The sequence below is a fragment of the Neopsephotus bourkii genome, unplaced genomic scaffold (genome assembly GCF_033783945.1).
Source record: "Neopsephotus bourkii isolate Nb327-2 ecotype Australia unplaced genomic scaffold, CSIRO-AGI_Nbou_v1 NB_196, whole genome shotgun sequence".
In the NCBI taxonomy this organism is placed as follows: Eukaryota; Metazoa; Chordata; class Aves; order Psittaciformes; family Psittacidae; genus Neopsephotus; species Neopsephotus bourkii.
Window position 1 is genome coordinate 18,529,092 of NW_026900709.1, and position 12,425 is coordinate 18,541,516.

The 12,425-nt window shown below is 36.2% G+C and overlaps 1 long non-coding RNA gene across 1 annotated transcript; it reads left to right on the forward strand.

The window, feature by feature from the left end:
• Positions 1–7,869: 7,869 nt before the first annotated feature.
• Positions 7,870–10,762, forward strand: LOC133207383 (uncharacterized). The gene is made up of 2 exons (XR_009724025.1): positions 7,870–8,118; positions 8,524–10,762. It is a non-coding gene; the product is annotated as an uncharacterized LOC133207383 (long non-coding RNA).
• The last annotated feature ends 1,663 nt before the right edge of the window (positions 10,763–12,425 follow it).

Below are 12,425 nucleotides of genomic sequence, written 5' to 3' on the forward strand. Positions count from 1 at the left end.
GGGTTGTATTTTTTTGGTGGGTTTTCAGCTTGTCTCCTTTCAAATAGCTCCTAACTAGTATACTTTATTTTAGATGACTGATTATAAAAATCTTGTGCATGCAACTGAAGCACAGTATTTTAAATCATGTCTCCTTTTCATTTTTAAGGAATGAAATGATCTTTATATCAGGACATGTTTTATCATTTTGAGACTGAACCAGTTATCTGTATGAGTTCAGTGTGTAGCTCTTTAAACTGATAGATTATCAGTATTTATTAAAAACAAGCACAGCTTCCTATTACAGCTGCATTTCAGAAGTGAAACAAATAGATTAACAAGTTCTTTGTAAGATATCACTAGTAAATGATATTTTTAATGTCTTCTGCTAAAAAGAGTTAGATGATGTGATGTGTTAGTACTACAGTAGTAGCTTTTATCCAAGTCCCACTGCTAAATACCTTATACAAAATTCTCAAAGAGGTTTTTTTGTCATATATTTACTAAAACTTGTTCTCTGGGAGGACCAAATAATAGGAATTAAAATAATACATCATTTTACTCTTAATTATCAACTAGTCATGTGGGACTGTCCTTATCCTTTTAATAGTAATCCTAATCCATACCCCTAACAGGCATAAAAGTGAGCTAACAGAGCCATTCCTGCTGTCTTTTGCCCACCATACATTTTTGGTCCTTTGTTTCTTGCAGATAAAAGTGAGACAATCCATCTGTCATCTTTACAGATCATAACTGTTTTTGCAGAAGTGCATTTTCTTACTAGAGTTTGATTTACATGGGAAAATTTTGGTGTCACAACTACATCAAGGTCTATGTTTTGCCCTTACTTCATTCACCACAGCTGTGCTGTCAAAGCTTCTACTTTATATGCACTTATACCACCCAGAAGTCCTGTTGCAGTTTTGCTTTTATTGCTTGAGAAACAGTTTTGTTTCTTCCACCTACCATATCATTTCAAGGACAAATTATTTTCATTTTGGCTTTACTAGTAAGCCTTTGTAAGAGTAGACACGTCTAGGAGGTACTGGGACACAAATTTGGACTAGCTCAGTGACACCATGACCTCGCTAAGACATTATGCAGTAGCACAAATTCCTATGAGAAAGATGGGGTTTTTTGGTCTTCCTCACCAGTGATTCTTTTAGTCCTCTAACCACTCTCACTGATGAGCTCTACAGATGTCTGCAGCCTGTCAAAGGTTAAGTAACTTGTTATGTAGGGCTTCAAGTACAGGAGTACTGAGAGTAAAAAGGACAGTGACAGAAAAAGTCTTTACAACCTTAACAGTAAAAACACACCATAGATAGAAAAAAACAGATATTTAAGGATTCTTGGTAAGTAATGTGACAATCTAAGTTATAAAATCTTTAAAAGCCCTTTAAAGATCAGTGGATTCCAGTAAATTTGACATTAGTACTTTGAGGTTTTGAAATTAATGCACTTATTGAAACATTTTATTAACATTTTTCATTTTAGTCAATAGATGTCATTTTTACAAAAATTAGAGCTTTGTGGTCTACTTCTTCAAGCTGCCATTATGTCAATCAAAACTAAATCCAGCTCATAAATTATTTTGGCAAATAAATGAAATGCTTTTGTGGTTACTTTAGTGTTTTCCTAAAGTCCCAGAACAGTCCAAGGAGTATTCTGCCTTCTCTCTTAACCAAACTTACTGACTGCTATGCAACAGCCACAGGCAGTGTCTAATATTGTTTTTGCCTTGCCCTTACAATTTTGCTAAGACATCTTAACCCACACTGGCTTAAAAACAAGTGGAGGCAGTGGTTGCTTTTTAAATTATTACACGAATATTTCCCTGGTGAAATATAAACACATATTAAATAACATGACATTAATAATTGCATACAAGGAATGTTAAAAAAATAGTTTCAGGAGAGAGAATAGACCATTAATGGATTATTACATTAGTGAAGTAGTTTGGGTAACAGTTGAGATGTTTTCACTAAGTTAATAAATGCTGCGCTAGTAAATCACTTGCATGTATCGTCTTTTTTAGCCTTAGTTCGGAGTCCTTTAGATCTACAAAGGTTGTAGATAATTTTTGCACCCACTCAATCAATGATTGGCAATGTGGCATGTAGCCGCAGTCATTCATTCTGTCAGTCAGCAGCCCTTGATAATGTGCCTGTCAATATAATTCAGTGCCTGTTCAAGGGAAGTGACACTTTGAATAGTGGACACTTTTCAAAAGCATTCATATAGGGTCAGTTCCATGATAAATAAATATATTTTCTGTTTGCAACAAATAGCCAATGCGCAGGAGCTGGAGTCTGAGTAGAAATCACAACCAGCCTGCAGGACACAATGAACTGCAATGAAGAGTGCATATCATAAATGCAACTTTGTTTTTCATGTTGTATTAATTATGGGCATAATGGATAATAAAGTCTTCAGGATCCTATTTGGCTCAATTGAGCCCTGATCCATGACCATGGACACTATGCACTGCTATACTACAAATGAGATATTAGAATAATACTATCAATACTTCTTTAAACCCTATAAAAAAAGGGCACACATTTTCATTGCTAAATGAAAAACATGGAGGGCGATCTTTAATTACCACTAACAGCATGTTAAAGAAAGTATTTATATGGCACACAGTGTTTAGTCTCTAGTTTCTATTAATACAGGATGAGAATGTGAGGAAGAAATATGTGATAGTGACAGGATTTTTAATGGTACCTCACCTTAAATGCATTTTAAAATATGTAAATCAATAAAAAAATTATTTGTAATAGCAGACTAAGAGTGCTGGTTAGCCTTACTGCTGAATGAAATGTATGCTACAAGCCCTATTACCATACATCGTGGGAGCTGTAGTTAGGATTAATCTGTCAAAAGGGATGGTTTAGTGTTGATGAATATGACATGTGACCATTAATGATGTTGATTTTATCTCCTGAGATTAGCATGATTTACTTCGGATGGATAATAATGTCATTTGCTTGATGCAGTAGATCTGTTTACGAGCTGATTAAATTGTAAGGCCTTGCTTCATTTCATGCTATTTGGTTTACAGCTTCATTACTGCAATCACAAAAGCTGTGGAAATGTCCCACATCCCGTGTCACAATAAATCATTGTTTAAGATTGCAGCTATGTATTTTAGCATTTCAGTTTTGCATGGACCGTGCATTCCTTAACAAATATGTGATTGGGAATACATTAACAAGATATTCTGGAACATACTGCTGCAGAAATGTAGAAAATCAGCCTGGATCTTTTAATTGAGATTAAGGAAGCACTTGAGTAATTAGCTGTAACAAATTACCTTATTATTTAGACAGTGAAGTAAATGTTTTTGTTGCAAGAATGATTATCATAAATCTGTAGAAAAGTGACAGTCAAACAACCATAAAGGAAACTTGTAAGCAAACTACATTTTCTGCCTATTACCTTTTACATTTAAATAAAATTTATCAGAGACATACTCTAAAAAGAATGTATTTGCTGTTTAGGGATAGTATATGTTACAAGCTATACCATCTGTAACTACTGCACAAGGAAGAGTTTATGCGTGTAAATCACAGAGAAAAAAGAATCTATTAATTATAATGGCAAATGCTAATGTTGCCGTAGTTAAGGCTGTGTCAATGTTTTCATTATAAACCCAGTTATAAAGGAAGAAGGGGAGAGGGAGGGTGGTAATCAGCCATCTGAGGTTGCTGTATGCTAAAATTTTGTGTGGAAAAGGGCACACTGAGCTCTCACACCATGTAAACCAGAAGTATCTGTGAAACTATGCTTGCAGTCCCAGTGAGAGGAGGACCAGGACCAAGCTCTCAGACTGGGAACAAGGGTGGCTTTTTTGTTGCAATAATTTTTTGACATTTCACATAGGATATTGCTACTTTTATTGTGCAAATGAAAAAAAATGCTATATTTATCAGTCAAAAGGGGCCATTCAGAGCTTGGTTCATGTGTTTAATGAAAGTTTTTTATAAATTTGAAAAGGATGCTTAAATAATTACCTTAAATTGCATATTTTATTGTAATAAAAATGGAATTTCTTTGAGCTCTTTCTCCTTCCTTCTTTGTTTTCACACACACACACACACACCCCTTCAAGCTGGTTCCCAGTGGATTTCATGGAAGCATCTCGAGTTACTTTGCATATGAATTCTGATGGCTTATCATATGGTCAAATGTGAATATGAACTCTATAATGGATTTGTGAACGTTTTTTCCTTAGCTTTTACCTAGCAAAACCTCACTCGCCACCTCCAAACATTTCAGTTGTGAAAAACCAAGAGGAACTGTATTCATGTAATCATATACATGTACTTGAACGATATTCTAGATCAGGCTTAGAGTATCAAAGGATTTCCAAATGTGTTACAGCAACGACCATGATCAATATTTTTCACAAATTATTCATGACTTGGCTATTCTGGTCACCCAACCAGATACATTTTGAAAAGACTGCTTTTTTTCTTGTTTGTTTTTAATGGCTGATGAATGAAACATCCTGGAAAGCGGATTCTTTCAGAAGAGTTCATGATGTGGATTTGGAAAGAGGAGACAACTCCAGTGTTTCCAACTCAGTTCTGTTTGGTGGTTTGGGGACAGATTTACCAACCTGATTTAGTTTTCTAATATATTGTGGCTGCTGGGCATAGATCTACCACCTTTGACTTTTTGCAGAGACAGTCCCAGTTGACACTAGTAGAGTTAATGAAAATGTTTCACATGTTAGAATGTTGATGTTTCCAGCAACGTTTCAACTAAACAAATGAAAACAATGATAAACATTTTCTCCTGTTTTCCAAATAGGTCTAGACCTCAGTTAATGAAAATATATCCTTGAAAATAAATGGATGAATAGGTTTATTTTTCACCAAAAAAAAAAATTAACTGCTGGGGCAAAAAGAAAAAGTAAAAAGAGAAAACCACACTTTCAGTCTTCATTGCTTCAGAAAACATTTGGCAATAGACTGCATCCCTGCTTGAGCTACCTGAAATGTTTTTACTACAGTTTCACAGTTTTACGTTTTATAACTTTGAAATTAAATAAAACAAAGGCTTCCGCTTGTGATGATCTGCAACTTTTGACAGTAATTTGGTTTCTGGCCAAAAAGAAAATGCAAAGGAATAATTTTTCAGGGTGCAGATTCACTGATATTCCTGTTGGAACTAAAGGAATGCCCTTGAAAATCCCAACTGCTGGCTTTACTACAAATATATAATTTCACCATTCACCTGCCAGTGATGGTTAATTTAATGTAATTTATGCATAGAAGAAAATCCCTTCCTAGCACTATGAGGTGCAGAGGCTATCAGCTGAGTTGGTGAAGCAATGGTGGTTTTTTGGAAAGAACCACCTTTAAGCTGAATAGCTGAAGTCATCTCTATGAACTTTAGTAACCACTATTCATATTATCAAGGACAAAAGTATAATGGACATAGAATTTCTTAGTTTCCTTACAAGCTGCCCTCTACCATTCCTCAGACTCATAATGTTTGGGGAATGTATTTAGAGACAACTAATGAATTCTGTCTGATGCTTTGAGGTTGTTTTTCTGAAAATGGTGGCACGGTGTAACGCATATGTATCTACCTTACTGATAAAGGTGCTACCATGATAGGAATGAAGAGACTATTTTATCTTCATAACTGAACCCTGAATAATCAACTTATGCATTCAGAAAGTTGATGGCTGCTGGAAGATTCTTCATTAATCTTCTCTGCAGGTACTTCCGAATATGACAATTTTTGAAGTAGGACAGAAAGAAGTAAAAGAGGGATTTAAAATAATTGGGATGGATGTAATTAAAGAAGTTGATTCTCTGAGTGGAAGAGGGGAAAACCTTTGCAATATTTTGCAATGGGGGAATTGATTTAGTTGCAGGTCAGTTCACTGATAAAGGAAGCAAGCTAATCTGAAAATAATAATAATTAGAAAAAAGAAAGAAAGAAAAAAGAAGGCCTACAGTAGAAGGATCCTGGGCAGCTTTAGGCCAAAGAATTTGCCAGACTGGTGTTGAAACTCAGGAGAATAAACTATATGTCTGGCTTTGGATCTTATTCTTCTACATAGAATATTCTTAAATCTCAGGCAAGTTCTAAATTGTATATTCCAGGTCATCCACATAGCTGGAGCTCTTGGAAAGCGGTATTTTGAAAGACGGCACTGCTTGTGAGAACTTATAACTAGACTGCAGAATTCCAGATAGAAAGTTGAATTTAGCAATGTGCTGGCACTGTTTTCTGTTTGAACACTAATCCTAACAGGGATATTTTCCCAAATTTAGGCCACTAAGAGGAAGCACTGAATTTGCCTTGAGCAAACAATTTCTGTTCTTTCATGAACTTGCTGATGTCAGCAGAGTTGGGCAGGCATGTACTGGGACCAAATTTTCTTTAAGAGGTTCTTAAGAAATCAGAAAACCCTAAATCCTTGGCTGTTCTAGAAGGCATCCAAACGGGTGCTGAGGAGGATCAAAGTTGTAAGCAAAGAAAATCTACAAGGCAGGATGTATGCACATATTATACAGGCATTATGTCCATTGTGAGCTTCTTTATGGTGTTTAGAGAGACTGCTTGATGGCACTTACATAAGTGAGTTCTGAGCAGCTTTAGGAATCAGAACCATGTGTTTTCTGAAGACAGGTTCCTAAAAGATATCTTGATGGATTTCAGGATGAGAAAATCTCTATGCTGGTGCAGTCTGATTTTCTGTATTACCAGGGCAATAGAACTTCGAGGAGCTCCTGCATTAAGTGCAACTATGTTTGATTCAGCTAGCTAAAGAACACTGAGAGAAATTGGGGCAGACAATTTGTTATTTTATCCCTTCATACAGCTCAAAAATAGGTTTTGCAAAAAGCAATTGTACCTCTTTCAATTATTGCATTACCTCTAACACAGGCTGCTGTAGTCAAGCCTTTTAATGAACAAATTTTGTAGAATTTAGGGTCTCTCAAGTGCAAAGCCACAACAGAGTGTGGTTCTTAATGTGCCATATGAGCATTATGTTGCTTGCTTTCTCTGTCAAAGCTGGCATGTATCAGAGTGCAATAAAAGAAAAACTATTTCATTCAAAATTAAATGGTGACATCCAATTAAATACTCAAGTCTGAAACCATAAAATCTATTGAAAGTTTCTTTCTGTTTTAGAGGAAATGTTCCAATTGCTAATGGAAGAGTTACACTAAATGACTGTCTACTAGTTAACTATTATGTGTTCTAGCAGGATTTGTGGTTGGATTTTTTGTCATTCTTTCTCCTCAGAAGATTTGGAGAAAAGAACAGAAAACTATTGAAAAGGTTTGCTTAGACTTCTATCTTTTGAATCAGTGTCATACCAACAAAAAGATGTTTTGAAGTCTTTAACCATTAATTGACTAACTGGTTTTCTTTAGACATAAAACTTGTCAAGGCCTTGATTGTTGTGAATCCATGGTGATACATTCTGGCTGACTGCCTGAAGTACAAGGTCTCTGAACACTAGGATAATACTTTCTGAAACAATATAGGTTGATCCCCCATAATGTCATTTAAACAAACTTAAATGACTAAAGCTTTCATTTTTGTGCATTCTCTATGAGGTACTATTTGAGCGAAGAGGCCTTTTAGAAACAATCCCTAAATGACAAAATTTGACCTTTACCTGGCCTTAGATTTCTCAATTCTTTTTTATTTACACAAAATAAGCCAATACTAACTGCATTAAAAATTCACTATAAGCAGAAATCTTGTTATATACTCTCTTTTCCTTTATCTTTAGATAATTGCCCATGCATGTTAGTTAATAAGCTTGTTTTATATGAAAAGAATAAAAAGGTTCAGGCGAAAAGTTAACAGTTGACATTCTTTTTGTTGCAGTGCAACTTTACTGGAGAGATGCCCCTGGGATGGTTTTCTTAAACTTAGAGTTCTGGACATACTCAGAATTACGCATCCATCTCTACAGAATAGCATTGTGCATTTTCCACCTCTCTTTCACTGGTAAAATGACTTGGGCTTGAGTGGAAGTAGTATGTCAGCATTAAATAACATACAGGAGTGACAAAACTGTAGTCTTAACACTTTTTGCAGGGAATGTGACAACTCTGGAATGACTTTCATCTCTATGAATTCTTCAAACATCAGAAGGTAAGAAAGTTCTTGACATCTAATGAGCTTTGAATGGTCCACACAAAATAAGATTGTGATAATATTCTACTCCGTAGTTGTCAAGGTCCTCAGGGCTCTAATAGGTCTTAATGGCCCTTACCAGATTCACCCATGATCTCCTCGACTCCTCCCCACAGGCCCTGGAGTTCTCTCAATCACTGCCTGAGCTAGACCACCTGAGTCCCAGTCACCAGCCTGGCCAGCTTTGATAAGTCAAATATCTTCATCAATAGCACTTGAATATCTGATACTGAAAATGGTATGCAGGTCTTGTTTCACTCAAAGGCACTGAGTACCATTCAACATAAAGGTGCGGTGTCAGGCTAACTACTTTATCTGGACAAGATGAGACTTTCTGAATAACAGTATTTCTTGCCATTGCAGAATCAAGTCTACTGAGAGCATACACCGGAAAGCTTAACTACACGGCTGCAGAAAAGTAAAAGAGGGTGTTTTTGAAGGAAAAATGGTGCACCCAATGATGCCTCTAGGATGCTGTAATGTACAGTGATTTTTATGTTATTTTGGTGTGCTGCATCTGTAGAGCTGAAAATTAGATGCAGAGTGAAAATTACTACTGAGAAAAGGCTCAAGGCCCAGCACCAACAAGAATAAAGCACCTGCCACCACTGAAATAAAGGATGTGTAATCCTTTTGGGGCTGTACACATGATCTCCGCAATGAATGGTAACCTGTGTGAAGCAATAATGAAGGAATGATCTGTTCTGTTGTAGCATACTGTTTATTTACTGTTGTTTTTTCTAATGTTATAAAATAGTCTGAACATTATGAAACTTTTCTGATATAACTTCATGGATCTTCCTTTTTACCCAAGCTCTTATACCTTATTTCACAATTAAGCCAATTTATTAACAATAAAAAAGTATTGAAATACCAAATATTGTAATGAAAACCATTACAAGAATTCCTTCCACCAGTAATAAAAAAGAAAATTGAATAGGTATGTGTTAAAGAAATATTTATATCGGGCAACACAGTCCCACTGGTAGCAGTAGTGGAGAGCTGAGTGGCTGCATGGTAATTAGTGAGAACCAGGAGTGGCTGCACAAGTTTATGGACTTGTTCCTCATCTGTCAGTCACTGCATGGCTATGTGAAGGACTATCCACAGTTATCCATGTATTTTAAAGCAGGATTCAGCAATTTATATCAGTAGGAGAGTAGGGTAATCCTCCAGCTGCTGTCAGTTCTGCCCCTTCATCTCTGGTTTAGGATCAGAGAACAAAAGGGCTGCAGTTTCATCCCCATTTTCTCACTTCTTTCCCTCTTTAATGGTTTTCAGTTCCTCACTGAATAAAAGGTGCTGGTTCAATCTGTATTACAAGTATTTATGCACTTCTTGCCACAGATCATCCAAGAAAAATTTCTCCTCTTGGTTCCCCATCTGCTCTCCAGTAATCTGAGTATTTATCTCAGGCCTGTCTAAGGTAGAAAGTTCTACCAAAGCAAGGAAAGAACAAGTATTTTTTATCATTGGAAATATAGAAAAAAGGCCTTTCTACACTAAGCAGCTTACAGGGCCAAAAGTTAGTAATTTTACATAATTAATAAGTCTTTATTTCATCTCTATTCATTCACTTGTTCAAAAGATCTTTCAGGCCAGTTTACTAACTCACAGGCAGACCAGTAATTATTGTAGATTTAAGATACTTAAAACCAAAAACCTGTCAGGCCTGACAGTTGCACAAGCAGATCAGAAGAAAGGGCTGACACATTACTACTTTTTCAGATTAGCAAAACCTTGGATGCAGGCTTCCCTCCATCATTTCTAAAATGATGCTAATCCCTAGACCTAAGGTTTTGCAATTTTGTTGCTGGACAGCACCTATACTAAAAGGATTTTCCATTGCTGCTGCCTGCTTAGCAGATTAGTTACAGGAGGGGACTCTACCGAACAGGCTATGCTCGACCTACACAGAATTCCCAGCTGTCCAAAGATTTTCATGTTTAGAAAATTCTTGATTTGCCTGTGAGACTGCAGGCTCTGAGCTGATTGAGGGGTGACAAAGGAGAAGGTAGGAAATTCTTAGTCCTTTCAACAGAGGAAGGAAATAGATAATTTTTAGAACTGCTTTTGTCTCTTTATTATGCAGGATTTGATGCTGAAATTTTTAGTTCTCTCAGACCAAAGACTTCTTTTGCCATTTCTTGCACAAGATTTCATACAGAGCACAGTTGTGGATGTCCCCCCTGAAATGACACTTTCTGCTCTATTCACAACAGAGGGCAATCAGAACTTGCATCTGATTCTCCATCCTCCTAGCAGTTCATGGAAACATCCAGCCAGAGACTACTGACACACAGACAGCTGGAAGATACAGTACCTTATACAGAGAAGGAATATGGGAGTAAGTAAACAGAAGGGGCAGAAATCCTCACCGTTAGGGAGCTGTGGAACTGACACTGAAAGACTGTGAAGTCAGTATTTCCCAAGAATGAGAGAACATGAGTTCAAGCCACACATAAATCCAGATTTCAGACAGGTAAGACTCTGGATTACATGAAATTCGTGCAGAAAGTACAGGAAATCTACAGTGATTTCATGGATTTAAAATCTGTTCTCAATCAAACTGAGACAAATCAGTTTAAAAAAAAAAAAACAACACACAACAAAACCCAAATCTTGAAGGAATTCCACAAATCCTGAATGAAAATGGTTTTTAAAATTCAAGTTTATTACTGTACTGGAAAATTATTTCAGGCTGAGGCAGGCTGTGAATTTAATGGTAACAGCCCTACAAAACTATTCTGCATATAGAAGCTTATCACATAACATGATTGCCTTATTCTAGTTTGTATTCTAGAAAAAGCATGTCTGCACAAGGAGTTATTCAGTAAGAATGCTGCTTTTATTCTTGAATAATTCCACGTGCAGTCAAGCTTTTAGTCAAATCAGCACAGCTCTGTATGTGGATAAATTGTCAGTCTACCCCTGCTTGCATTTACAGGAAACTTATCTGTTACTAAAGACAGCTGACAGATCTGAAAACGTCACATTTATTTGCAGAATAAGCATAGATCTTACAATCCCCCACCCTTAATAACCTACCATTTTTTGTGTCCTTTGGAGATTTTACGAGCTGCATATCCTTCATATTTTGTGTTCAGTGTCATTAGCAAACTAAATACTATGGAGAGAAGGAAAACCTTTTTCTTGCTTTGCTTGCTGAATAGCCAAAAAGGAGCCCTGTTGACTGTTACAATGCTCCACCAGTTTTATACAAAAGTCCAGAAGAAGAAAGCAATGTTGTTTTTCTTTTGGGGAAAACCAAACAAGCATCAAAACTTTGTTCTAATTCAGTTAAAAAAAAAAAAGCCCCAACCAACCAAACAAAAAAATCCACATTTTAAACCTTCTAAACATAAAGTCTTTCCTTTCCTCACGTGGTCTAAGTATTTGTGTCTGTCACCTGTGTTTGCCTAGTTCTGTCATGAGTGCCGTCTCAAAGCCTTAATAAAACATTAATGTCCAAGCCCCAGAACTCCACTGTTACATTTCTATCATTTATCTCTGTTACTGTTTTTAGCTGCAGTTTCCTTTCAGAAAAGTAAAATAGCAAGCTATATATTTCAAGGAAGACACAAGATTAACGAGTGTATACAGTTGTGAAATGATGATGATGATCTAAAATACCAGTAGAAAGTCTTCATATTTAGTTAAAATTATTCATTTTCTACTTTGTGAAGGTTTTGTACCTCTCCTTGAATATTCTTCTCTAATACAGAGTTTAACAATTCAAGTACAGACCAGGTGGCCTTACTATCATCTTTCTGTGAGTAAATAAGTTTATCTTTTAATTGCACCTAAAAGTTGCTACTACCAAACGACTACTTTTTAGCTCGCTACAGGTCAGTACTATTATCACATTTATAGTATATGTGCTATGGACAGGAGTCCGCATCCCTGTTTAGCATCACAGCAGACTATAGATATCAGGCATTACACAAACATTCAGTGATAACATTTTTCACAAGCATCCAAGCCCAGGACCAATTGGTTTTCTTACTGGGAAGGTCATTTTATATTTCTGAAATAGGATCAGTGAACAAGATAATGCCACCATTTAGATATGGTTTTGTTCTTTAAATATGTATCGTCAGCCTTAGCAATTACTGACTATTCTGGCAATAACATAAAGATACATTTAGGAATGGTGCAACCCACACTTGTGTCACTTTTCTTGCACAAGTATTAAATTCAGAGAACATCAGCCCCACAGTATTCAAGGTAAAAACTGCCTGGGAAAAGAGTAATTACTAACATCT